The sequence below is a fragment of the Mus musculus genome, chromosome 17 (assembly GCF_000001635.26).
Source record: "Mus musculus strain C57BL/6J chromosome 17, GRCm38.p6 C57BL/6J".
NCBI lineage: Eukaryota > Metazoa > Chordata > Mammalia > Rodentia > Muridae > Mus > Mus musculus.
The window spans coordinates 15,343,301-15,366,505 of NC_000083.6; the positions used below are offsets into that span (position 1 = coordinate 15,343,301).

Here is a 23,205-nt window from a genome sequence, read left to right on the forward strand (position 1 = left end):
GCACCAGCTCGCTGGTTGGCTGGCTGGCCCCAGCAGAAGGCATCTGTTGCTCATGGTCTGGCAGCATCTGCCACTATTTCTCACTTTCCCCACCATGCTGTGAGATACGGTTTCTCCCAAAGGTGGCCTTCCCCTGCACATTGTCAATCCCCGCCATTGTCTGCCCTGCCTGTTCCCACGGTGCTGTCCTCGCCGCCATGCTGCTGAGCTTTGCTGTTTGTCTGTCTGTAATCCAAGATATTATGTGATTGATCCATGCCATTAGCCCTTCCCTATGCACGGGGACATTCAATTAGGCTCACAAGCAGGCGGTTCTGATTGAGCAGGTTTCTATCCCAGGAAGCTTGAGGGCTTGGGACAGTCCACAGGGTGCTGGCACAAACATGTCCAGACAGAAATGGCTTTGGCAGGCCTGCTGTCCCTTCTTGGATTTTCTCTTAAAATGTTACACACAGGATGCATTGGTCTTCTCCGGATTTTGTTGCGGGTATTGAACATTGTAAAAAGTGCGTATGAATACCATTATTCATGTATCTATTTTTCAAACACCTTCTGTTGACAGGATGCAGCTTGACTGATGATGCACTCAGCATCCCAAGCTGTCACCTTCCTGTCTACTCCAGGCACATCCACTGCTTCTGGGGACTTTCAGGGCTGGCGTCTGTCCTTCCTCCCAAAGCTATTTCTAATTCTAATGCTATCTTTAGTCACATAGTGAACTGAGAAGGAAGGATTAAGGGCATTGGGTTCTCCTGTTCTGGCCTCTGAGTTCAGGGAAGCCTCACACCTGGGTGCCACCCTCCCTGTGGGGTGGGGAGGTTTTGAACCCCTAAAAGCCTCAGAGAACATAAAGAAGAAGCTGTCGTTGCCCAGATATTCTGTGTTTTACACATGCATGCCATGCTTCAAGGCTCTAAAACTACCCACACATTCAAAACAAATGCCGGCTCGCACCTCATAGTAGCCTGGGTCATTTAACTGGGTGTCCCTGTTTCTGCTGCCTTGTGAGCAAAAGATTCTTACAGGTCTGTGGGGCAGATACAGATTAGGAGTCTGCTGATGCTTCAGGCCTTTACTTCTCTGCAGAATTAGGGTTAGATTTAGGTTTACAGTTAATGTGGTGGTTTGGAAAGGTTTGGTCCCCATTGATTCATGTGTTTAGATACTTGGCCATAGAGAATGGCACTATTAGGAAGTGTGGCCTTATTGTAGGAAGTGTGCCCTTGTTTCTGTGTGGGTGAGCTTCAAGGCCTATTATGCTCAAGCTCCTCCTAGTGTGGACTCAGTCTCCTCCTGGCTGTCTTCGAATCAAGATACAGAACTCTTGGCTCCTCCAGCACCATGTCTGCCTGCATGCTTCCATGCTTCCTGCCATGATGATAATGGACTGTAAGCCAGGCACAAATAAATGTTGTCCTTTATATGAGTTGCCTTGGCCATGGTGTCTCTTCACAGCAGTAAAACCATATCTAAGACAGTTAGCATGCCCAACCCTCTACACCCAGGACGTATACTGATACCTACTTCAACAGTATCCCTACTGAACTCAATTCATGGTATCATACAATGAAGTAGAGCTGAGATGTCACTCAGAGGAAAGCTGTTCATAGCAGTCAAGGCACAAGCATGCTACATCACGAAGCAGGAGGCATGTGCAATGTGACCTTTTACAGAAGGGACCTTCCTCTTCCTGTTCCCCTCTGAGTGTCACCCAGTTCTCGGTAGATCCCTGGAAGCAGAAATCTTGCTCTTCATAACTGCCAGGAATACTATAAAAACCCACCAATAAAAATTCCTTAAACCCAAAGCCTTCAACAATCTCTTGGTAAGTACTAGGAAGCATCCAGGCATGTGGGTACCTGGAAAAGGGTTGGCATGAGTAATGGATGGATGAGTAATGGATGGATTCAAGAAGCATGTGCACACTCCACAGGAGCAGAGATACAAAGGAACCCGTGTTGGTCAGCAGGTTTGTCCTAGAGTTCTCATGTGGGACACTGTAAAACTATGTCATTAAGAAAGTATAGGGTAAGCCTGGAAGGCCACACTTCTGAGGCTGTTAGCTGATCCCTCCACATTTACCTGCTGGAAACAGGATGGGTACAATCTAGCCTTGCTAGCACCAGGACTCCTTTCATCATAGGTTGCACAAATCTCCCTCATCGATAACCCTCACCCTCAGAGAGAGGCCAAGGAAGGATCAGCGGGACTCCAGGCACATACACATACTATATTAGCCATCAAAATCCCTGAAACAAGTACAGGTGGTGTCACTTTAGGGGCAGCGACCTGATAACAAGGGCCACTCAGATATCTCTTGGGCTATGGAAAGAAGCAATAGTAGGGCTAAGGAGTGAGCCTCCCTATAAGGGACAAGATAGTTGGACATAAAGTGGACACAGGGTGGACTGTGCCTACAGAACATTGTCTTCCTGCAGAACCTGTCTTCTCATCTTACTCTGTGTTAGGTGTTACTGTCAGCACTGAGGACCAAGAGATCTAAGAAGTCTACTGTCCCTAGTCTAGAGGATGCTTGCTGCCCTGAGTGCCAGCTCAGACCCAAACCAGACCTGAACATTATGGTTAGGAGTAATTGAATACCAAGTATAGTCAGGTGACTCTTCTCAATGGATTTAAGAGATGATTGGTGGGGAAACTGAGGCAGAAACCATGAAATCACAATCTGTAGTTTCAGTTAGTAGTTTCATGGTATTGGAGTTATTTCAGGTGTCCCATTCACATACAGAAAGACAGAGAAGGGCAGGCAAGAATGTAGATGGTGAGTTTCATGTCAAATGCTCCCAGTGGGCATTCTAGGGTCCTCAGAGGGTTGACGGTGTCTCTTCCTTTGCTTCAGCTTCCCTTAGTTTGAGACATCACCTAAACTGGATCTCTTAGGAATGTTCTCTAGTCTTCCAAGTCCCACCAATAAGGCGTTCTGCAGCTTCAACTTTACCACAGAAATTCATGAACAACAAACTCCATCCTAGCCCCTCAGAACCAAGAGCTGCACTGTTGGCCTGGTGGCCCCAGTAAAAGAACCTTGAGGTGTCAGGAGGAAGTGACCAAAAACCACTGCTGGAAACCTCCAGGAAAACTTGCAGGAAGACATAGCAACACCCAGAAGAGCACTATAAGTGTAGCAACCCCTTAGATACCCACATGCCAGCCCCAGAATACGGACTCTGCAGGAAGTCTATTAACTTTCCTTAAAGGTTATTAGTAATTGTTTTCTATGACGAGACTGTCAGGGAAATTGTGAGTTCAAAGCTCTGGACCTAGCTACAGGTTTAGAGTCTGTTTGGCTTGGGGCAGGTTGGCCAGCTGGGGTGACCCTCATGGTGGAGGTGATGATGTTGGATACCTTTATCAGTAGTTAGCCTTCTGGGCTCTACTTATGCTACTCATGTATATTACACAATGCACAGCATGTACAGCTCTGACAAGATTCATCTGCTGGGACGCTAAAATGACCTGCTGTCCCAGCCCCCTACCTCCTGAAAATTACTTCCAAAATAGCTTCAAGAATAGCTGATGATTCCAGATGACCTCACTTCACCAAATCTTTCAGAGGAAAACAGTGAAAGCTTCAGTCAAGCCCTGAGCCTTCTAAATGTACAGAGACTGGATAACAGATGCTAAAGCTAGCTTTCTTAAGTCTAACCAAATTTTCTAATTTTCCTACCCCTCCCCACCCCTTTAAAGAATTTTTGTCACCCCTACTCAGCAGGAAAAGGTTGTGGAGGGTCATCATCCAAGTCTCATGGCTTTGGGTGTCTGGTTGCGCTTATTTTATAAATTATAGATAGGTCGTCATTTTAAGGAATAATTTAGAAATGGTCATAAGTTCGAAAAGGAAAGAAATAGATGGGATGGACTGCAAATTTTATTCTTGAACAAAACATTGTATAGACATTATCTTACATTGATATAAATCTTTATAATTGATATAAAATCAAAGTTACAATATTCTTACACTGGTACAAAATTTACATATTGATATAAAATTAAGGTTTTCATTGGTATAAATCTACATACTGATACAAAATTTGAAATTAATATTGCTGCACTTAGATAGGCATTGTGCTTATACAACTCATTTATGAATACAAGGTTTTGACCCAGTCCTTCTATAGCTGCTATTACAAACTGTTTAAGATGATTAAGTAACACAAGTTAAAGGCCAGATAGTAAACTCATAGTTATATTAGATTCTGATTTAATTATAATAAAGCTTTTTTAATTTATTCAAATAGAAATGGCTAGGAGTAGTTCCCAAGTCAGATATAGGTAGCAGGTTTAACAGTTCAGATATACTTTGCATAGATAGATAGGCTTCACAAACATCAGAAATCCACAGAATATGACATTTAATGTTTTTTCATTATTAAAGGATCATTTGACGATGAGACATCTGCTTCTGACAGCTTCCCAATCTCAAAGAAGAATTTGAGCATCAAATTCTCTGTATAGAGTTGTGCCAGTTATGACAAGGTGGCCACTGGACAAAAATTACCCTATTCATCTACAGACAAAGAATACTGTCCAAGAAAGGGTACCCAATGCAGGATAGTTAACAGCTTGGCTCTGCCAAGACAAAGCAAACTGGTCCTTCATAATTCCTCCTTCAAATCTGTCAAATGGTTCTGGGCTGGAAGACTGAAGACAGATGCTCCAATGTTATAAGAGATTAGGGGCTGTCCATATAGTCAGCTGTTTCTATAATTTAAATTTTGAAAGCTATGTTTTTGTGCTTCTTATATATTCAGGTAATAATTCACTCTCAGATTTCTGTCAGGGTTAAAGACCAGCTATAGTCTCATAGTCAAACTCAAGTTGTTTAGCATTGACAGAGATGATATAGATTTCAAAGGATAGTTTTCCAATGGTGATACAGGCTAAAATCAGAATATAATCCAGATATAGAATTATAAACTCTTTAAGTTAGGGTAGATGGTACGTTATCTAATTGACAAATGTATATATCATACTTCATAATTTACATAATTGTTATGATTGTGCTCAATTTATGTCTAAGAGAAAAGAGTCTTTTTAATTGGACAAAAAGGGAGAAGTGGGTTTGGCCTAATGCTGGTGTTATAATGTTAATATTGATCCTTAAAATTACTTAAACAAGTGTCTACACATAAGATACTGAAGGACCCTCCCCCCATTTGGTTCCGATTGATAAATAAAGATATGAACAACCAATGGTTGGTAGGACAGACAGAGGCAGGACTTTTAGGATTCTCAGGCTTGGGACAGATAGGAGAGAGAGAACGAGGCAGATTTGCCATGGCTTGAAGGCAGAGGGATTGGGTTTAAGAGCTACAGAAGAAAAAGTCATCCAAAATGTACATGGAAGAGGAAAGCAGCCCTATGGGGAAGCTGCCCAGAAGGTAACAGCACAGCAAAAATAAAACATAAAATTAAAAAGTGTTAAGCCAAGAGTACCAGAGGGAAATATATGCTAGCTGTGGGGTGGATTAGAAGTGCCCAGCCACTGAGCTAGCCAAGACTTATCAAGATTGTATGTATGTGTCTTTCATTTGAGAACCCAGAGAGCTCTGTGGGTGGATACAGTGCACACACATGGGCGGTGTGCACTCACACATGCATGGCCCACCAAGAGCTCAGAGTAGGTTCACTAACTTATCACTACACATAGAGATGGCAGAGATGGCCTATTCATCCTACTGCTTTCGAGAAGGTGGAAACGATTTTAAAGGTAGTGTTCAAGAGAAGAAACAAAGTTACAAGGAGAAGATACTTTTAAAGACCAGGGAGAAAGTCATGTGACAGGAGAAAAACTCTTGGAGTATGCAAAATCATGTACTTGTAATTTTAAGCATGCTATGCTTTAATTAAGAAGTCTCCTTATGCCCCCACTCAACAATGAGGTCCTATTCTAGCAAGCTAGAACAAGAGGTGACAAGTCCTACTCAATAGGGCCATTGTGTTTCGGTGATTGATTTGATGGGCTGAAAAGTCTAAGGTAAAAAGAAAAGCAGCAAAAGACATGGGTGCTTTCTGCCTGGCTCCTAGCTCCCAGTGTAGACTTTCAGCAAAAAGCAAATCATGGCCCTTAAGACTCAAAGAGACTTCCAGAGACCATCCTGAACCTCAGGCAGGATCCACAAGGGCTGCCCTCACTCCACTTTCTTTTTGACAGAGAGTCCTACAAAGCTGGATATTTACCAACCCAAGGCACAGTGTTGACTTTTGTTAAGATGAGAGTGGTCTACAAGATACTACCTCTCTCAAACCCATAGCTTGACTCTTGACAGATCTTACTGCCTTGGGTCTGGTGAGGGGCCCTTTCCTGAAGAATCTGGCATGTGACTCCGGGGATGGTCCTGAGCAATGTCGCAACATGGCTGGCAGTGACCAGAAGACCAGGAACCCTACAGGCACAGTCCAGACCTTGGGAGCTCCCTCACCTCTTGTATAGAGCTGACTCCAGCATATATATATAAGATGGAACTCTACAGTGCAACCCTTGCCCTGACTTTGGACCCTGGAGAAATGTAAGTTATTCCAAAGCCAGAAGTGGGGCACCTTTACTGAGCCGCAGATGGGGAACATCACAACTCATGGCTGTTCATTATTCACTAAGCTTGTGAACTCACTAGACATCTTGATCCCAGACAGAGAAGGTAGTATAGCCTGGACACACAGAGCTCAGGTACTATGCAGGTGAGGTCATGTCAGGTGAGGCTTGACCATTATCATAACCCAAAGCAAGGATTTATAATTTTAACTCTGTAAGCTTCTGCATGTTCTTCACTGATATTCACAAGGGAACCAAACTATAATGATATCTATTTGTCTGCTGCATCCAAAAGATTGTGTAAGAAACTATATGGTCACAGAGCTGTGTGTTTCCTATGAGCTTTCAACTCCCACCTTCCTTTGGTCTCCAGCTAAGAGTTTTGCCAGCTAGCAATGGCAAGCCAAGAGCCCTGTAATTATCCTTGAAAAGTCACGGTAATAAAGCCACTCATTTGTCTGTGGCACTACAGATACCACTGAGAGACAGGTGGAACCACTGTTAGCTGAGCAGCTGGGAAGGATAGACTCACAGCAGTGTGGTTGCTCAGTTTGTGGAAGCTAGAACAGCATGGGAAAGTGCCCTTACTGTCTTAGGAACTGGTTCCCGTAGGATAGAGGTCACAGATCTGATTACAATGAAAATTACTAGTACATACACTGACACAGTAAAATTTTTTTTTTATCTTTTGGATTGACTGAACACAGGCTGAATGAGTTCCCTGTATGGTCAAGAACTGTTCTAAATGCAGGAAAGAGATAGAAAGTCACTCATTTATGGGAAAGATGCAGACATGCGCACTACAGCCTGGCTGGAGGAAAATTAACCCCACACTGCTAATGGGTAGAGGCTTCCTGAAGAAGCAGACATGGAGGATAAATCACAGTTCCTTAGGGCTACATCTTGAGAAATACAGTTTGTGGAACAAAACTGTTGGTATTATCTGGACCCACCCAGCCAGTGTGTAGAGGTCAGCCAAGGAAGCAGGCAAGCCAAGGTGAGCAACTCAGGAGAGCCGTGCAGGACTCAGGATCCGTCTGCTGAGGTCATATGGGCCACCAAGGACTCTTCTTCATTCACTGACTTAACCTCCTTCCGAGAACACCACAGACTAGCAAGGCCAGTGTTCTGGTAGGTTTTGAACTAGAGTTTGTGAAAACCCTGAGCCCCGGGGGACATCTTCTTGTGCTTCTCCCAAAGAAACCACTCAAAGGATGTGAATGTTCTAAAACAGACTCAAGAGAGAGCCTGAAGAAACATGGCACTCACAAAGAAGACTGAGATCTTGAGAGGAGACCCAGCTGTGGAGGGTGGAGGCCCAGAGCCCAAACTCATGCGACACACACACAGGTCAGAAGCAGGGAGTTATCCATAATTTCAGGATAGGAGATGAATTAGTACATCAGATCAGCCAGCAGCAGCAGTGGAGGACACTGGCCTGGGGCAAGAGTCATTAGCACTTTTACTATCTGGTTTGCCATCTCATTTCTCATTTTCATTCTCTTCTCTCTCCCCCCTCCCCCTTCCTCAAAGAGGTGTCAACACCTCTGCATCTCTGCGATGACACCTCTGCATCTCATTTTTCTATAATGAACCATTCGATGTAGGCTGACATCTCTCTTGGAGCTACCCATTCATACAGTAGAGATGAAAAGTGCTTTGTGCAGCTAAATGAGCAACTGGCCCGATAGGAGCATGGTCCTCTTAAATTCTACCACAAACAAAAATGTGCATTCTCATTTTATCTTAATGATCCTCCTTCTGTCAAGCAGATGGCATGTGCTGGACCTTAGTGCTGACAAACGTTTCTGTTTCTAACAGGACATTAAGGTCTGTGAGTTCTGGGCACTTACCTAGAAGAATAAGCCAGGAACAGACTCCTCAACACCATTGTCGGCAGGGAACCCTTTCGTCAGTACCAGAGGCTATTAAAGCTGTTGTCCATCTCCTGTTTGCTGTGGGCAGACTCTTGACTGCAGCTATCCTCAAGAGTACTTCTGTGAAATGACTAGGAGAAGACAATTTAGACAGAGAGCAGTCACTACTTAGCGCATCCCTTCCTGTTTCCCTGCCTTCACCTGTCCAACGATATTATTTGGTTAGAACTCTTTCTGTGCCACTCCACACTTTCGTTTGTGGGACTGAGACAATGGTGCACCATGAGCATTAGGTCATGGTGAGTAAGAGAAGAGACTAACAGAGAGCAGGCAGCTTGTGATTGGCTAAGCCTCCAGAGAGGAGGTACATTCTCCCTCCATGCTAAATAACAGCTAACCCACAACTGCTCAGACTCCATTGAGTAACATCTTAGCTGGTCCAGATAAGCTTCTCAGATAGTATACACCAGACACTAAGGCCAGGCAAAATGCAGGCCCCAGCTTAACGGGGACGAGGCCTCAGTGATAACCTGTGGTGGCAGGTAGGCAATCATTCTCTAGTATACCTGATGACACCTGAGACTTGACTGTCACATGAACATCTTGGGCTGTGGGGTCATAAGCATACTGGGAAGCTATAATTGTGACATATAGACATTTTCAAACCGCTGACTCTATTTACCAAAGCTCTGTGCTCAAGGACACAAGACGAGAAAGAAGAAACAGGCTCACTTCTTGACATTTTTAAAATCACTTTATTGTATGTGTATGAGTGTTTTGCTTGCCTATATGTATGCACTCCAAATGTATGCCTGATTCTCAAGGAGGTTACTAAGATGGGGTCAGATCCCCTGGAACTGGAGTTATAGGTTATTGTCAACCATATAGTTACTATAATTGAACCTAGAACCTCTGCTGTAATACCAAGTGCATTTAACTGCTGAGCCATCTCTCCAGCCCCCACCTTTCAGCCTTAATTTCTGTCTCATCTCTTTAGAGCAGATTCTCGCATAGCCCAAGTTGTCTTCAAACTCACTATGTAGTGGAAAGTGAAAAGTTACTGATCTTCCCTCCTCCGTCTCCAAAGTGGTGGGATTACAGATGTTCACGTTCATTCTGCTTCTTGTCCGTTTAGTCCTTCCTCTCCATTCCACTTCATATAAAAATCACACGCAGGATATGACCAGCACCTAGTCAGGAGCTCACTGGTGACGGTGAGTTTTCCTCGGGTTAGCCTCAAAGTGCAGCAGTGCTAGCTTCAGATAGCAGCTGTGGGTTTCTGGAGTGACTAAACTCCCTGGAAACTGAGGTTCTGTCTCCATACAGCCAGCTGTTCCTGTCGGCCCAGGGCACATGACACTTTGGGGCCTCCCCAGGGCTGTCATCAGCACAAAAGACATGGGGAAAAAATAAACCTTCATGCCAATAAATGAGCACATGAAAATAGAAGTTCTTTTTTTGGTTTACTGCTGCCACACATAGACCTATCTTGGGGATGAGCTGAGACACTCCGAGCACATGGCTCCACCCTCATCTGACGCCTGCAAAACTGAGAAGGTGGACGAACACAGGGAGAGTCTATGCTCTGTTTCCAGCCTGTGATAATGCTGCCTCTTGCAACACCACAGCCCTCTCACAAGAGCAAAGCAACGTAGCTACTGCAGGTCATTGATGCATGGCTCCTGCCTTCAAACAGCTCATAGCCCTCTCTGCCACAGACACGCCTACTCACTCGGGCACAGATGAAACCACTCAGAGTGGAAGTGAAGCAAAAAGGATACACATGCCTAGGATAGTGGTTTTCAACATGTGGGTCTCTATTCCTTTCACAGGGTTTGCATATCAGATATCCTGCATGTCAGGTATTTATAATATGATTCATAACAGTAGCAAAATTATAGTTATGAAGTAGCAGTGAAATAATTTTATGGGTGAGGGTCAACACAACATGAGAAACTGTGTTAAAGGGTCACAGAATCAGGAAGTTTGAGAACTGCTGGCCTAGGACGTAAACTTTCTTACAAATTTATTTCCATCTAAGAATGCTCTTTTCCTCCACACTTTCACAGCACGGAAGATCTCCTCCTTATCCTCCTACCTACTCTCCCCGACTCCCACCCCCCACCCCCGCCCGCTCCCGGGAAAACCTAAAATCCTGTCTGTGTCTGTCCTCCCCAGCTACTGGCTGTTGGCATCTTTATTTACCAATCAGAATCAAGTGGGCAGCAGGTTTCCAGGAGCTACATACAGATCCTCTTGTGCAAACAGATTTTTTTGGGGGAGGGGGGGAACGGGGTGGGGAGGGGACACAAGTTAGCAGTAGAATACAAGTAGCTACAGGTCTCAGAGCCAGGAAGGGTGAGTGTCACTGCTCTAGAATATAGGCTGAGAGGAGAAGCATTGAGTGGGCTGAGAAGGGGATGCAGAGGTGGAGCTCTGATTCCTGGAGCCTGAGAAAGTAGAAGAGAGTCAGAATGCAACAGATTGCTCACCATATGATCTGAGTTGGCCCCCACTCACTCATGATGACTGTAGTTTAGGCCTAGTTGTGTGAGATAAGCATTAACTTTCCTTTTTGCTTTTCAAAGAAGTCAAAGATTGGAGGCCTAAGATGAAGAGGCCAGAGACCCAATGCGGCTTACCAGCCTCCTTACCAGGAGAATCACTTCTCTCAAAAAAGTCAACGCCAACCAGATGTCACTAGCTTTCATTTTTTCCCTTCCCATGTCCCCTCAACAGCTGGCAAGAATATCACCTTAAATCATTCACTACAGGGGCGTACTCTTTTTATTTGTCTCCAGATAAAGGGATTTAAATATTTGTTCGTCAGTTATGGGTGGAGAAAGCTACGAGATGGACTTTTCTAGACTGATGGCATATGGTTGCTTCTCCATTGCCCAGGGCCATCTTCAGCCATGGCTGCAGCTCCTGTGGTTCTAGGACAGTTCCCTGGACTAAGCAGGCTCAGCAGACCATGGCACCTGTCTACAGAGCTGATGGAACCAATCTGCTACATGTGGGGAGTTTCCTGTACTTTTTGCAGTACCTATCACACGTGGCATCCAGTCTAGAACATTCTTTCATACAGTCTGGCCTGTAGAAAGTCACAGGAACACCATCAGCTAGCACGGGTCTATCTGGAGAACATTGCTATACCTTCGTCCACTTGCCTGGGTATTTAAACATGGAGGTCTCAGAAGTCAGTGCCTGAGGGAAAGCCTAGGACAGAGGAACTTGTGAGGCCTCGGTTGATGATGGTTATGAAGCATCTGTAGATGATAAGGCCTCTCAAACTTGAGTCCATTCAGGCCTTATCATATGACCCTCAGCAGAGAAGAGTTTTTGCTGTAGTCATGAGTAGAGGGGAGATCAGGTTGGACTAGACTGGGCTCTAAATACAGACTGAGGTAATTAAGCAGAAGAAAGACAGAGAGATGGGATGTGTCTACACACTGAGGAGAACAAAAGACTTGCGTATCTGCAGAGGCCCAAGGAGAACAGAACAGACACTCTCACGGAAATCATATCCTGCCTATCAGACCTCAGACATCTGTTCTCTTCCATTGTGAAAGAGAGCATTGTGACACTAGCCTACCAAAACTGTGGTATTAATTATAGAGATGATTTAGGAAATGGCAAAGACAGAGTGGCAAGTATGAGAGTGAAGCATTCTGGGTAAAATGACTATTCGTTCCCCACACAGCCTGGCTTCCCTTTGATGGAGGTTAGCCTACAATGGAATAGAACCCCTAAATTAATTGATGTCATAAGGGGCCTAAGGAATCTATCACAGAAGACCAATTATATAAGATGAATCTCAGCCATGACCTCAGCACCACAGGGAGAAGGTCTCACCCCAGAGGAGCTTCCAGAGTCCTGGTACCTCAGTCACTGTCCTATTGCTGTGAAGAGACACCATAACCAAGGTAATTCTTATGAAAGAAAACATTTAATTGAGGGCTTGCTTACTGGTTCAAAGGTCTAGTCCGTTATCATCATAGCAGGAAGCCAGGTAGCATGCAGGCAGAGGCTGAGCGGTAACTCTGAACTACATCCTGCTGAGTAGTCAGAGAGAGACACTGGGCTTGGCATGGGCTTTTGAATACTCAAAGCCCACCCCTCAGTGACGCGCTTTTCCCAACAGGCCACACCTAATAATCCTTTTAATCCTTCCAAATAGTACCACTCCTGGTGAGTAAGTATTCAGATATATGAGCCTCTGGGGGAGAGGGGGAGGGGCATTCTTATTTAAATCTGGGCCCTAAGAAGTTGACACTAGCACTGAGCTAGTGATGGCATGGGAATGAAGAGCCCCTGTTGTCAGCTCAAAGCACTAAGCCTTCCAGAGTAATTTCTGAGGTGGTTGCTTAGATCTAACTAGGCAGTTCTACATTTTACTCTGGGATTATAACAGCCAAGAAAGTAAAAGTCCAGATCCTAGTCTTTCTACCCAGAAACCAGGAGATTGTACCTAAAGCTCACTAGTTAGTTGGTTATAGGTAAAAGCTGATGGTATTCGCTTGTAGCAGGCCCAGGGAGGGGTCAAGCTCTAAGTCTCAGCTGGGGCAGTACGCTGCAGAATGGCATAATATGCCTTCATGCACCAGGCTCAGCGGGGTCTGGGTTCTTGAAGGCAATATCCTTTGTCAATTCTGAAAATATCTATGGAACTATTTATTCTCAAGGCCCTGCACTGACCCTCCACCCCTGAGAGAGTTAAACATGCAGCACCTGTTTTTAACGGCCTTGAGCAAGCCCACTTTCCTCACAGTCCTCTAGCCTCAAGGATGCAGCTGAAAACAAGGGCGTTGAATCATCAACATAGAGAAACGGTGTCGTTGAATGAAAATCAAGAGTGGAAATTGTTGATTTGCCTGTGTAGTCTAAGTGCTGTGAGGCCATGGAACCAGGTTCCAGCTTGCAGGCACTGGGCCTTACTTTATCTCCCCTGTACAGTAGACACATTGCACATCTGTCCCGGGGGCCATAAATGCTCTGCTGTGAGCAAGCACAGGCCCAGTGCCAGGTAACTCAATAAATATTTGTGGAGTGAGTGATCAAGTGCGATTACAGCCTGGGATCTTCCCTGTGTCCTGGCTTGTACACACAACAGCCAACAGTGCTAGAAGTGCTGTGACAGTAGTGCAGGAGGGGTCTGCCAGAGACCAGACCAGCTCTAGCTTGGTCATAGCCCTCCTTGCCCCTCCCTTGTGTCTTTGAAACATTAGCACAATTTACACTGTCTCTGAGAGCATGTACTAGCCTACCTAGGCTTGCAATGGAGTCAACAACTTGTCTCAAAAAGATACCAGTGACGAACCAAATGTTGTTTCAAAGCAACTGCAAGGAGTTAGTAATGGAGGTTTCCCCTCTGATCCGTGGCTTCCCAGTGCCCTGTCTCCTGACTCAGCTCACAAATACCAAAACTACTACAGTAGCCAAAGACAGGAAATAGCCCCGAACATTCCAGACCAAAGCACCTCTGCAGTTCTTGGTTTCTCCACACAAAATGTATCTGAAAGGAGAGCTACTACTAATCACCAACAGCTGCGCCTGGCACCTGTTATTTATCCCCATTGTTGAAGTTCTAATGTCATTTTTGGAAAGAACTGTGCATTTTTGCTGGAGGAGTACCCTGGGCTCTGGATACTCAATTGGCTGCATTCTAACTGGTGGTGCAGACAAAGGGGCTGAGAGGTAGCTAGCTCTTCCTTGTTTCCTCCCTCCCTCTTTGTGCCCATGCTGCAAGGGCACAGGTGTCCGGTAGGCCAGACTGGCCTCTACTATCATGAGTGTTTGGAGTAACAGAAGCCTTCAAGGAACAAGAAATGAAATTCCAATATCTTAGCAGGCTTCACAAGATGGTGTGTAAGGAACCTGCTCTGGAAATTTCCATCTGGCTACCTATAGTCCTACCCAAGGAGTTGACCTGTACGTTAGTTCCCCGGCTGCTGCAAGATCATATCACAGCAGTGACTTTAGCACCACAAGTTATCACTAGAGTCTGAAGGTCAGGAGTTGCACTGGAGCCTTATTGTAAAGTCCAGGGGTCCCTAGATATCCTTCCTCTTAGTGACTTCAGAGAACCTCTCTCGGCTCCCATCATGGCTTCTCTGCACCTTCAAAACTCACGACTTCTTCCTCCAGACACTGAGTCACTGGCCTCAGTGGCTGCCTCCTTCTCCAACTCCAGTCCTCATGCCTGCCTCTTCTGAGGGTCCCCATTATTTGGGGAATAAAGGAGATGCAGTAGACACAAGCATAGCAAACATAGCACTGTCAGGCCTTGCTGTTCCCCCTTCTCTCTCCCTAGCTAAACCACAGATTACATCCCTAAAGCTAGCACCAAGGCCTATGTCTTTTCTTTGACTACTTCTATTGAGACTGATCACCAACATCCAGCCATCAAAGTATGGAAGTCCAGCAATCAAAAGCCTTCAAAGAACAAGAAATAAAATCCTGTATCTTAGAGGGCTTCACAAGATGGGGAGCAAGGAGTCAGTGCAGAGGCATTCCTTTTGTCTCTTGGGGCAAGTATCTCTTCCCCCTCTCCCTTGTTCCTTTTCCCTTCTTCCTCTCTTTCCTGACTTTGTCTCGCATCCCCTGCCCCATGTCTCTCTGGGGCAAATAAATCTCCTTTGTTCTGGCTGAGAACTTAGTCTTGGTATGTCCTGTGTCAACTCGGGTCCTTTCAGGGAAAATCCCTGATTTAATCGCATCGCAATGCCAGAGAGATGGCTCAGTGGTTAAGAGCACTCGTCACTCTTGTTCTTGCAGAGGATCCTCATTTAGTTTCTGGCACCCACATGGTAAGTCACAACCATCTATAGCACCAGCTAAGAGGATCTGATGTCCTTTTTTGACCTCTGAGGGTGTCAAGCACAGAATGTATGTGTTGGACCTATATGCATGCAACCGAAACACTCATACAGAGAAATTTAAAGGAAAATTAAGTCACATCTGTAACAACCCACTTCCATATGAGATTCCAAGATTAAGACAATGGCATCCTAGGGAACTATTGCTCTGTCGACATTATTATTCCCCATAAATGCTTAGTGACCAGTTCCTGTCATCCCATGCCACAGATCTCTTTACCCAGTCCTTGACTTGGCTTGCAATCTTTGTGGATTGTTTGTTTGTTTGAGACAGAGTTTCTCTATATAGCTATGCTTTGTCAAGTTGAATGGATAATTGACTAAACTCTCTCTTGCTTGACATGACAATAGGCATTGAGTTGTATTTAATGAACTCCAATGGTCAAGTTCTGACTCAGGCTCTGAAGATAACCTGGGAGGCCACAGTTCTGATGGTAGAACCTGTTAGGTATTGGTATCAGAGGTAGGGAGGCAATCCAGGTCATGCGTGTTCCTCACTCTCATACTTAATAATGCTTCAGATGCTAATGCATGTCAACAGCCCAGATGCCTGACCCCCTCTCCCATGCCGGTCCTCAAGTCGTTGTCCTAGATATCAGCCAGAACTAATGGTTTATTCTGACAAACAGGTGGATGAAGAGGGAGGGAGTGGCAATGCTTGCTCCTTCCTGAAGTCACTGGGAGAGCCATTCCTTGCTATTCTAGCCTCATCCTCCAAACCTCCTAGAAGAACTGACACGTGAACCCAAGACCTTTGACCAAGGAGCAGTAGCCCTTAATAAGCAGAATGGCCCATTAAGTGCAAAATCAGCAGATTCAAGGATTCAAGAAATGGGACATGGAGCTATTAGCATTCATCTAAGGGAGCCACAAGACAGTTATTAGACAGATTGAGCTGAGAAACCAAATCACATCTTCTCATGTGAGTGAGGAATGAGGTTAGAGTCCTAACCATCTGTCCTGCCCACGACAGTTCTACATTTCTATGGAATTTAAACAATGTATTAAAACAGCACCAATTCCTAAGATGCTGAGATGTAACTCAGATAGATACACAAGAGAAAATTCCCACATGTTGTTTCATTTTTAGCTGGTTATAGAGGTCAGATCTGTGGTCTTGATGGAGATGACTACCCAGAGGGCTCAAGGCTATTCTCTAAGTGCAATGGATATGTTTTGCCTAGATCACAGATTGGGTCTCAGTATATGCTCTTTTGTGCACATGACACATGCATTTAGCTATATGTAAGTCATAGAAGAATATCTCCCTTCACTGTATATAAACCATAAACACATATCTACATCCCAGTATTGATAAACACATTACTGTATATAAACTATTGGCATACACTCACATCACTGTATGTAAATCATTGGCACACAGCCACTCTACTATGTGTAAAGCACAGATACACATCCACTTCACCATATAACAATCATAAACATATATGCATTCATGCGCATGTAAATTGTGGATAGTTTGAAATCTCAATGCAAATCAATTATATATGTGTGCATATATGTATATATATGTATATATATGTATGTGTGTATATAGATCTCCATATGTGAATCATGCTTAAAATAATGCTTGTTTTAATAAGAAGGACTAGCTAAGTATCTGTAATTCCAGAAGTCAGGCATGAGAACTAATAAGAGCTCAAGGTCGTCTGGACTATATAACAAGACTGAAAGAAAGAAAGAAAGAGAGAGAGAGAGAGGGGGGGGAAGGAAGAAAAAAGAAAAGAAAGAAAAAGAAGAGAGAAGAAGGAAATGAGAAAAGCAGGAAGAAGATAAAACCATACCAACAAAATAATATCAATTAATCAATCAATAAATAAATTAAGTCCAAAGCACATGAAAGTATTCTCTAAGTATCTGTTTTTTTCAGATAGGGTCCCCAGTGGTCTGTAGAGGAACATCCCTTATTTCAGCTAGAAGGGGTTGTCAATATCAGAATATATTAAACTGATTTGAAAGAACTGTGCTAATTTTCATTTCTCACATTGACAGAATGAACTTTTTAAAATCATAGTATCTCTTTGGTAAAAGAACAGCTGGCCGCATCCAAACTGGTATAAATCTGGTGGGAGTTCAGAACAATGTAACAGCACTCCTTAGAGTGTTTACTCCTCTCGAGGAAACAATGTACTGCTAGCAATTTATCGTAATTAACAATGAGATAATCGGCATGGCAAATGTATGATTATCCAGTAAAATATTATTAGACTGTCAATATTTTGAATCAATATAAATACAATGGTATCTTAGCACACGCAGGGTACCCTGAAGTAATCTTTCCACTTGAGATTTTTACCGGTTGCAAAATGTTAGTCAGGTCTATTTTACTGGTTTGTTGGCTAGTTAGCTGAGAAGCATTAAAGTCATATTATTTTTGTAAGACTGGATATAGTACTAGTGCAGCAAAAGATGCCAGGGCTTTGGGGATGAGCGAATAGAACCTCAGCTCGGCATGGACTGCTGAGTCCAGGTGCCTGCATCTCTTCCACTGTGGATCCTTGGCCAGGATAATCACATGGTTACATGCAACCCCAACTTTGATGGAAGCAGAATTCTATCTAATCCTTGACTATAGGGTTTTTGTCTAGGAGTGAGACCCTCATATGGTTTTCATGTTAGCGTATCTATTAATGTTGTCCTTGTTGAGATCTTATTTCACCAGCCAAACTTTTGAGATTTCTTGGGTGAAGCTTCCCTGACATTTCTGGGAGATGCAATTGTATGGCAGAATCCCTGCTCTGGCTCTTACACTCTTTCTATCCCTTCTTCTGTGGTGGCCCTGAGCCTTAGAAGCAGGATCTGTGGTGTAGCTGTACCCACTGAGACGGGGTAGTCCATGTCCACTTGGTCTCTGCATTTTGACCAGCTGGGGATTTTTGTGATGGCCTCCATCTTAAGCAAAGAGAAACTGTTTTTGTGAAGGGGGAGAGCTACATTTATCTTTGGTTGTAAGTATTTATAATGCAGCCTGGGATTATGCTGGGTTAGCACCAGTCTAATTATCATCCTCCTCCTCCTCCTCCTCTTCCTCCTCCACCTCCTCCTCTTCCTCTTCCTCCTCCTCCTCTTCCTCCTCCTCCTCCTTCCTTTTCTTTTTCTTTCTTTTTCTTTTTTCTTTTTCTTTTTTTTTTTTTATGAGACAGTCTCTATGTGGCTTTTCTAGAACTTGCTAGACCAGACTGGCCTCTAACTCATAGAGATCTGCCTGCTTCTTCCTCCCTAGTTTTTGGACTAAGGTTGTGTGTCACCACACCCAGAACAATTCTAATTCATAAAGAAATGCTGTTGTTCCAAAAGTGAGAAAAGTCCCTGAGAATCCAGAAGCCCGTCTGCTTTCCCTTTCTCCCTCCTTCCCTAGTCCCTCTTTTTTTCCTCTTTTCTTCCCTCCTTCCACCTATTCCCTCCCCTACTCCTTAGGCTGGTGTGCAGCTAGAGGAACTCAGAAGCCATACTAATCCTATCAAAGATCTATCTCAGGTTACTTTTTTAAAAAGCACAATTAGCACTCAGGAGGCAGAGGGAGGTGGATTTCTGAGTTCGAGGGCAGCCTGGTCTACAAAGTGAGTTCCAGGACAGCCAGGGCTACACAGAGAAACCCTGTCTTGAAAAACCAAAAATAAAAAAATAAAAAATAAAATAAATAAATAAATAACTAAATAAAAAGCACAATGACCCTGAACATTCAGACCAAAGCAGAACCACCACTGCTACTGACTCTGTCTCCAGAGAGATTTTACCCATAGAACATCCAGCATATACCTATCCTTTTCTTTTGATAACTTTGAAGTTCAAGTTAAGTTAACTTTTTTAAAAAAATTACCGGGGCGGAAGAGATGGCTCAGTGCTTAAAAGCACTGACTCCTCTTCCAGAGGTCCTGACTTCAATTCCCAGCAACCATGTGGTGGCTCACAACCATCTGTAATAGGATCTGATGCCCTCTTCTGGAGTGTCTGAGACAGCTACAGTGTACTCATATATAAAATAAATAAGTCTTTTTTAAAAGGAGAGGGGGATAACATTTGAAATGTAATAAAGGAAATATCTAATAATTAAAAAATTACCAAGAATTTCTGACATGGAGAAGCTTTACCGCCTAAGAAAGGTTGTGGCTGCCATTTTTCTGCATGAACATTGGTTCAGATTGAATGTTCTGCTGAGAGTCACCCATCTCCTGGCCAGTCATGGACAATGTACCATCTTCCCTCCTTTGCAGCAGGAGGCCCAGCCTGACATCCTGAGCAGTTACCTCTCCAGCAGCTTCAGTTTCTCTGTTAAGAATTTAATGAGTGACTCTGGTCTTGTCATTTTTCCCATCTGTGCTTTGGCAAGATATGATACACCCTACAACACAGTTTCATTCGGGTTGCTTCCAACACTCAATCTCATTTCTATTAAAGTTGGAATGTTAAGAATGAGTATCCAGAAAACGCTGGCTGAAGAGACATGAATGTTTTCTAGGAAGCCAGGAAAATGAGTGTTTTGCTTTTCAAAGGGAGACCTGATGATGGTACTCACTCCCCCATCGACCGTGATATAAGATGGAAACATTTGTTTATTTGTATAACAGAACATAAATACAAGCTGTTGCATTTTTTAATACATACTTAATATTTTTCAGGGACACATATCCTCTTTTTAAATGTCATCTCTGACTTGCTTTCAAATGACAACCACCAGAAATGTCAGGGAATCCGCAAACATCTTGCACTTGCAGGGGAATGGCTGTCAGTCCTGCTTCATAGCACACCTCCTGTGTGTGAGCCATGTTATAGAAAGAATAGTACCGTCTCTCTGCAGAGTTCTAAGTATCTGGGTGCTATTTTGGAAACCATCATCACCCCTGATGTTTTTCATAAAGTCCGTAGACCGAAAAATAGCCAACTTTGCTCACCTGACACCAGGTGAAAAATACAGCCACTCACTGTGTACTTGGGTTGATTCTCTGTAACCAGCTCTGAGAATAAACACAAATGAACACAGCAGTAACTCACTCAGATAATGTCTATGTTTGGATTCATGTTATGGTTACAAGTTCTTGGGACCCCCGATCATGACCCAGAGCTCAGGCAAGGCTCTCTGACAACAGGAAGTTCTGTAGGAACTTGACTGGACTGACAGCAGAACACAGGAGGCAAGCAGCTGGAGAGTTATTTGCAAAGTTCCAGGTCTAGAGAGCTTCCCACAGCCTGCTTGGCTACAGCCAAGGGCTAAAGGGTCAAAGGGAGAAGAGCATGGAGTGAAACTCCAGGGACAGTCAGGAGCCAGCTTACACAAAGGCCCAAGAGGCCAAGTTAAGAATTTGGATCCCCGTGCTGAAAGGAGTCAGACACTATCATTCATCTTAGCACATGCTCAGATTGGTGATTTGAAAAACACAGGGGTAGCAGCAGGAATAGAACGTTCACAATCAGACACACAGCCTCAACACTACCTCGCCAACCCATCCTAGGCTCACTCTAGCAGATGGACTGTCATTTGTGTGCAGAGCCTGCACGTAACAGAGCTTAGACCCAGGATTCTGGCACCAAAGTCCTTGAACAAACAGCTCTCTCCACCCAACATAGACTGCGTACTTTGAGTTTTGTTAAGTTTTTCATCTGAAAGATGCATAGGCCGAGATGGAAACCTCAGTTAAGCCCATCACCCACAAACCACCTGTTAGTCTGTCAGGACCCACATGGAGACACATGTTCATTGAAAAGTTCACCTTAGAACTTCTGCTTGTGGGAAGTTTCAAGCATGCAAGAAAGAAGTGGAGTTGACTCTAACTACCTTAATCCAGCTTTAGTCATTTGGTGTGGCCCCTGTTTTGTCTGTACCCGCACTTGCTGGAACATCCCATGGGGGATTGAAACAAATTCTCTAACTTATTGTTTCACTCATGAAGGCTTCAGAGGTTTTTTTTTTCTCTAAGTGATAAGGATTCGTCTGTTTGCTCAATCCAACAGTAAGAGCATACATATCACAACTAAACACAGAACAAGTATACTTTTTCAGCCGCTGACCTCCATGGGCAGCACTTACATTTCTCCAGCTTGTTCATACATTTTTAAACTGTTTGAAACAGGAACCAGGTCTAGACACTGCAGTCAATTGATACATATCAGCCCCCTTTAATTTGTCAGTTCTCTATCAATTTCTCTGTCCTCCCAACAGCTTGTCTGACCTACATAGTTCCCAGGTTTGCTAACTATAGACGCTAGCTGCCTTCAGGAGGAACTTAGTCACCTGTGGTCCCCTGCATGATCAGGAGACCCGGGTTCAATTTGATGGGGGAAAAATTACTTTGTCCCTGGCATTGTTGACCAGTGTTGAATATACTCTCATCAGCTCACAGCCGGAAGTACACCTGTGGAGTCCTGCTCATCTGATGAGTAAGGTTATGCACGGTGCCCTTGAACAAGCATTTGCAATGTCAGCACACTTATATTTTGGTAGTTGCCACTACTTTGAGCTTCATACACACAAAGTAACTAACAAATTAACAAAGTAACTGCTGTTCTTCCAGCACTGAAAGGAACCAGGGATGCGGAAGAAAGGTCAATTGCAAGAAGCATAGAAAGAGCCTGCAAAGAAGGAAGTAGACTCAAGACCTGGTGAGACAGCCCTGGCTAAGAGGGCAGCTCACTCAACCTGGCTCAGCACCATTGCCTCCTTTGTGATAGCAAGATAGATGGCTACAACTGCCTCCACTGGGTGACCACTTCCCAGGAGTCCATGTGGCTGTGAATAAGCAAACAGACAAGCACTCACTTCACTGTAAAGTACCTGACCCGTGTGGTGAATGATGAGCTGAAAAGCCCTCAGAGACCATGATTTTAAAAATAAAATTTTCCCAGTATTCATACATTTCTGGAAGCATGAAATTAAGCTCAAACAAAAAAAAAGGGAAAGGAAGAAAAATCTATAAACGAGATTATGTCTCTCCCCTCTCTCCCGACCTGTGGTCTTACTGAAATACAGAGATACTGGCTATGGTGTTTGATAGGAGGGAGGGGCAGGGGTTAGAGCCTCCTGTTCTGACCACTAGATCTGTGTTGGCACACATCTTTCCTACTATGCTGGCAGCTAGCCATACTCCAGCACTCCTCAGAACTTAAAAAATACTGAGATCCAGCGCAAGACGATTCCCATTTAGAAGGAACTTCTATTTTTACACCATCATCTTCAGCGCATCCATTGTTCCTTCCTTCCTCGTTCCTTATGGCATACTTGGAGAGAAACACAGTGCAGGCCTTGGCAGGCATGACCAGAGGCTAAACATGGCTGGGCGCTGTTTGGTGTGGTGAGTCACCACTGGCCCTCTCATGTCTATGTTTTTATATGGCTGTTTTTAACTGATATACTTGAATTTCCACACTGCAAGTGGCATGAACTCAGACTCAGAGAAAACCACCTGAACACAGATGTGTTAGCTTCTAGTAGAGTCCTGGATTCACAGCTGGAAGTTTTAAGCTGTCTACTTTCTTCTTAAGCAGATCATTTGTTTTCCCTAGATAAAAGATGAATTCTCCTTTGGTTTTACAAGAAGGCCGAGAAGATGAAAGCGATGCTTCACTTTTGTAGGCTGGGCTTCACAAGAATCCTGGCATGTTACATAGCCCTGAGACTGGTGTGATCAACGTACCAGGTGCCACACATCCCTAACCACTTATAGAAGGAAAAGTAGAGTTGTCCCATTACCCTCCCCCAGGTCCCCAGATGCCAAGAGCCTCAGAGTAAGCAAGAGAGAGGCTAATTATATGGTGGGGTGGGAGGAACTGAGCTCAGCACTAATTCATTATAGACCTTCCCCATTATAGAATGTAGGCATTATTCTAAACCAATAGCCAAGGTGGTTCTCAATGAAGACAGTGCCTCGTCATGCTCGAGACAGAA

At 44.1% G+C, this 23,205-nt stretch overlaps 1 long non-coding RNA gene across 1 annotated transcript; it reads right to left on the bottom strand.

Moving 5' to 3' along the window:
* Positions 1-7,512: 7,512 nt before the first annotated feature.
* On the bottom strand, positions 7,513-11,161 carry Gm10510 (predicted gene 10510). The gene is made up of 3 exons (NR_033511.1): positions 11,070-11,161; positions 8,404-8,558; positions 7,513-7,988 (listed from the first exon to the last, which is right to left on the bottom strand). It is a non-coding gene; the product is annotated as a predicted gene 10510 (long non-coding RNA).
* Positions 11,162-23,205: the final 12,044 nt, after the last annotated feature.